Source organism: Rhincodon typus, chromosome 13 (assembly GCF_021869965.1).
Source record: "Rhincodon typus isolate 14 chromosome 13, sRhiTyp1.1, whole genome shotgun sequence".
Classification (NCBI taxonomy): domain Eukaryota; kingdom Metazoa; phylum Chordata; class Chondrichthyes; order Orectolobiformes; family Rhincodontidae; genus Rhincodon; species Rhincodon typus.
In genome coordinates this window covers 27,891,524-27,897,523 of record NC_063344.1, presented here as the reverse complement: position 1 = coordinate 27,897,523, position 6,000 = coordinate 27,891,524, and positions in this window count along the sequence as shown.

Here is a 6,000-nt window from a genome sequence, read left to right as displayed (position 1 = left end):
CTGGATTTAGGCAACCCGTTGCTCTGACTGCTGGAGTCAGCATTTTGGAAAAAAAACTGATCCCTTGAAATTCTTTGCATTTATGTGTGGCTTTACATCATTGTTGTAATTTTTTTCCACTTCAATTTCTTCTGAATTACTCTTAAATCTGAAAATTTTGGGAAGAAATCAGATGGACATCCATTTGTCACCAATTTTGTTAAAGTTCAATGCAGTATTTAATTGAAATATAATCTGCAGTCAGATAAATGCATGCTTTAAAAATGTTATCTTTTTAGGTGGGTGGCATTAAATATAAATTCTTATCATTTAGCACATTACCTTAGTGTACTCTGGAGACTTCTGAAGATAGTTAAGGCTTAGAAAAATGAATCCACATTATCAATGAGTTGCCAGGTTCCTGATTAAATAAATAAACTCCCAACAACTACCCCCCACCCCCCCTCCTGAACCACCACCACCACCACCGCTTCACATGTAAAAATATTTGGCCAAACGATTGAAGACACCCCCAGTCTTAAAAATTTGTAAGACAAAGTATGACAAAAAATGCGTACAGCATTAAGTTTTTGAAAAGACATTATCTTCACTCAAACAACTGGAAGGATGTGTTCATGGAATTAAGATAATTTAATATTCCTAATTCCTGTGTTAAAGTTCAAACACTATTAAGATTTTATATTCATGAATATTTTGTAAGTATTTGAAGTATTAAATAACAGATGACTGTGACTGAATTATAGGACAGTATTCAACTGACTAGCTACAATGACAAAATAAATTTCAAGAATGAAACTTGAAGAGAGAATGAATACCAGGAAATTATGATCAATGTTTTAAATCCTCTAACAATACTACATATAATTTGCCTAAAACATAAAGTCAATTTTCATAATATTTTTATTTTGCAAGAAAGAATGGGTGGTATTGTAAATGGAGAGAAAATCTAAAGCAATGAGTTAGATACTGGAAGTAAAAACTGGTGTTCACTCCTCGACTTGTATAATTAGACAAAAAGGAAAGGGTTCAGACAGGTCAGTTATGTCTATTTGACTCAACTTAAAGCTGCATGAAAAGATGTCTGGTTTTGCAACCCAAAACAGCTGCTATCAGCTTTTGTAAAATGTACAATTTTACGTCAGTCGACTGAAGCCTCTGGGAAGATCAACTCACAAAATGAGTATTCAATTATTTTTACACTAAACTGCATCCAAGAACCATGGAAATGAAATTTGAGACATGAGAATAGAGGTAAATGGTAGTATGAAGAGTGGCAATTACGTTTGCTGGTTGTAAAACTTTAGGAAGAAAATAATGGAGTTGGCTAGTTATAGAAACTCCAGACAGTGTCAGAGTACAGGAAGATGAAAACTTATTTAGGAAGTGGTTCAGATATACACCCTTTTGATAAACCTGAAGAGATGATTCACAATATTGGCAATATAGCATAAGCAATAAAAATAAATTGAAGTTTACAGAAATGGAAGAAATATTAACGATAATTTAAAAATTGTGGATATTAACTGTCAAAAGTAGGATCGGTTATGGGGATAGAGTGGCAGGGCCAGGTCTGGGTGGGATGTTCTTCGGTGGGTCGGTGCAGACTCGATGGGCAAAATGGCCTCTTTCTGCACATTGGGAAATTTATGATTCTGTGACTCTAGTACGGGACACGGAAAATACACAATGAAAGAGAAGTATTTTTGATAAATTCTTTCTCAGTTAGTCTGTTGCTGCTCCAACACAAAAAAGAAGCACTGAGATTGGGAAAATATTTGTGGTGAGAAAAGGTAAGTAATGAATTTAAGCAACTAACTGACCAAAAGCATACAGAACATTTGGAAAAAGATGGGTATAATTGGATTTCAAGTAAAAAAAAAAGGTAAAGTGAAAGAAAAGGATCATGACTGAAAAGAAAATAATTTAAAGCCAAACTAAATGGAGTCTTCTATAGATTAAAGGTTTTGAGGTGCTTGTCCTGTGTCCAAGTTGACTATGATCTTTATTTTCACTGGCCAGCTCTTAACATTTAGCAACACCATCATCTTCCAGCAGTGCTCTTAAAGTTCAATATCACGCCACCATTGTATTCATCCTACATCCACTGCAGTCACAGGTTTGCCATGCCCATGTATTCCTTCACTTCATTCCCAAGAGATAGTCAACCTGCAATGGATCAGCAATGAGAACTTGTTAAACTGTAGGTGGAAAGAGTGCAATTCAAATTATTTCAGTAGGAGAAAAATAGGCACATCAAAATCCAGCATCCTGTGGCTGAAACAAACAGAAAAAGTCAGAAATACTCAAGAGAAAAACAGAGATAAATGTTCCATGTCAGTTTCCTTTCATCAGAACTGTTCCATGATTGAAACTGAAGATTCTTAATAGTTACATCATCTCAGTTTTCAGAAAAGATAGATCATAATAGTCGTTTGCTAGTCCTGAATTGAGTATTGAAATTGAGTATTTCTGAAAAAAGACATTGTATATGAAGCTTCTCATCTCGGACTCATCAGGCCATTCACAAAAATATAAATGCAAAGAGGAACAGCATTTCAGACTGCATGGGAAGAGAACCCTGATTGGTTGATAAGTGGACTCTATTTAGTAGAATACACCAGTTAGATGGTGACTGATAGTTAATTGACAAGCTTTGTTTAAATTTAAACCAGAAGGGCTGACTTGGATTGGTCAAGGCATTGCCTTGAGGAATGAACCAGTGAATGGCTTAGTCAACTATTTTGTGAGGTGAAATAGGCACAATGTTTGCACATGTTCTTCCTATTTGCAAATAACAGGGCACTGTGTATTAATAGAGATAACAAGGTGTAGAGCTGGATGAACACAGCAGGCCAAGCAGCATCAGAGGAGCAGGAAAGCTGACGTTTCGGGTCTGGACCCTTCTTAAGAAAATGAAGAATACTGTCTTTCCTGCTTGGCCTGCTGTGTTCACCCAGCTCTACACCTTGTTATCTCAGATTCTCCAGCATCGGCAGTTCCTACTATCTCTGTGTATTAATAAATTAATAAATACATACAATTAAGAGCTGCACTGACAATCTTAAATTGCTTGTCAGCGTAATTCTTAGCACACTTGGGATTATTTAGCAAACGCTGTCCGATCATGGGATCACATCTTTGGTTTTGATTTGCTGATTTTATTGTCAGGCGTACCAAAATTGAAAAGTGAAAAGCTTTGTTTACAAGTGGTACAGGCAGATCACAGCAAGCATAGGATGTACAGATCACAAAAGATTTAGAGGTATACAGGTTACATTGCAGGTTACATTATTTGAGGCTAGAGTGCATTCAACAGTCGATAACAGCCGGAAAGAAGTCGTTCCTGAACCTGCTTTTGTGTGTGTTCAGGCTTCTGTATTTTCTGCCTGATGGAAGAGGTTGTAGGAGATCATTACCAGAGTGCGAAGGGTCTTTGATGATGTTGCTTGCCTTTCCGCGGCAGCAGGCCATGTAAATAGAGTCCATGGATGGAAGGTTGGCTTCCATGATGGTCTGGGCTATGCAAACCACCTTCTGTAGTTTTTTTACAGTCATGGGTACAGCAGTTGCCATACCAGGCCGTTATGCACCCGGACAGCGTGCTTTCAGTGGTGAGTCTGTAGAAGTTGGTGAGGGACCTTATGGATACGCCGAATTTCATGAGCCGCCTGAGGAAGAAGAGGCATTGTTGTGCCTTCTTGACTGTCGCATTTATGTGAGAAGTCCAGGATAGGTTGTCAGTTATCGTCACCCCGAGGAACTTGATGTATATGGTCTATGTATTGTGTGTTACAAACAGACAAAAGGATATGCTGATTTATACAATCCATCAGTCTTGGGAGCATATAGCCTACATCATATCAGCACTGGAATTCTTATACCATGTTACACATCTGTATGATAGGCAGAATGTCTTTTTGCCTTGACAGCAGCATTCTGATAGTGGTAAACACCACTCGTGTTGCTACCACACAGTAGCAGCATGAAACAACCAGCTTTACCTATTGATCAAAATTTTGAGAGACGGCAACAGACATAAGATCAGGATTGCCTGATTTAGACTTTTCAGGACCAAAAATTGTAGCCTTAGATGCATTTATAAGTTTGCAAAATGACCAGTGAAAAATCTGATCAGGGAAGCCACTGTCTGGCCAATTGACTTTGATGTACCCTATTTCAGCATCAACTTTGCACAGTGAGCAAATACTCAAGCCCTATTAATGAGGGTTGCAGGTAAGGCCAATCATATAGGAGCTGTAGGAATTCCAACATATATATTTACCAGTGATGATAGGCTTGCAGTAGACTGTAGTAGAAAGACCCAGGCCAAAATTTTCAAGTAGCATGTCAAGGAAAGGGAACTAGTTGACTGCTTCATTGCAAAGGTAAATTTGTATGCAGAATGGTCTAATGAAACATATACAGGTCTGAACTAAAATCAAGTAAATGTATCACTTACACATTGTAGGTGGTTAGATGTCATTCCATGTCAGATAATATTTCTCATAGAGCCAAAGAAAGATGTTTGAGAGAGTTAGATCCAAAGGGGATCCCATAGCAACAACATTCATTTGGGCAAACATGGTGGTGCAGTGATGCTAGGTATGTTGGCTGTATGACCCAAAGAATGGCAGATCACGTAAAACAACATGTCCCTTCAGCTGTTCACAACAGACAAGGTGAACTTAGCCAACCAGCCAGTGCTTGCAAAACTCAAAATACATCCGATGTGTTTTAGTGATCAGACAACATTTGCTAAGTAATCCTGAGTGTGTCAAGATTGTCAGTGACGCTCATACTTGCATGTGCTAACAGCCACATATATTAATAGACATGACCATGTTCTTTGCAGACAGCTGTTAGTGTGCTGCTACTGTTACCCACCAGTTTCTCCTCAAATATTTTTTCGCAGAGGGAAATAAAAATGTTGAGTTTTTGCTTAGAAATTTATGTTGAAGTACAGTTCACAAATTCTTCAAAAAGTAGCTAGGTGAGTTATTTTAATCAGAGGAACGTTAAACAGCTCTGGAGTGAGAAGGAATATGGGGTTAGATTAAGTAGTTCTTCTGAAGACAAGCTTTGCAACACATGTAATGAGATAAAAGAACTGTTCTTGTGCTGGAACTGGAACTTCACATGATTGTAATTCAGCTAAATTTAAAAAGAGTAAAATGAAAAGTAAAGAGAATAAAAATGCTGAAAAAACTTGATAGCTGAATTTTCAAGAACAAAGACAATTCTAGACTTCATAAGTGGAGGAATTAAGTACAAAAGCAGAGAAATTTATCCAAATAGTTTCAGGGATGAAGCAATTCAAGTACAGGGTTAAATTAGAGAAGCTTGTTCTCCTTGAAGCAAAGGTGATCAAGGCAAGATTTGAGAGAAATGTACAAGACAACAGGCAGACAATGAAAAGATGCTTCCATTAGTTGGTGGTACAAAGACAAGGAAATATTTCTTATGTTATCTGCTGGGGACATAGGAGGAAGAACTTTTTTAAACAGGAAGTGGTAATGATCTAGAACTCACTGTCTATGAGGTGGTAGAAGTAGATACAATCCATTATTTCAAATAGAAATTGGACAAGAATTGAATAAATGGAATGGACTAGATTGTCAAAAGAAAGCTGGAATAAACTTAAGGGACAAATTGTCTCCTTTGTACACATTAACTCCATAACTCCACTAACTATGATACTGAACCTTTGCCTCAAAGCTTTGCCTCCACCAGATAAGGTTATTGGACAAATTAAGATTTAATTGAATCATCAAACATACAGGCAAAGATAATAGGAGCAGGAGTAGGCTATTCGTCCATTTGGGCTACTAAACCATTTGATATTATGATAGTGTAAACTTCAGAACTTTAGTAACTGTTCATAGATTGAAAGAAGCAGCAATAATTTTGTCTGCAATAAACTGTTATGGGTAAAGGACAAGCTGTGATATAGGAATTGAAAACAATTAGCCATGTCTGGGAGAAGAAGGAGTCAAAGCTGTT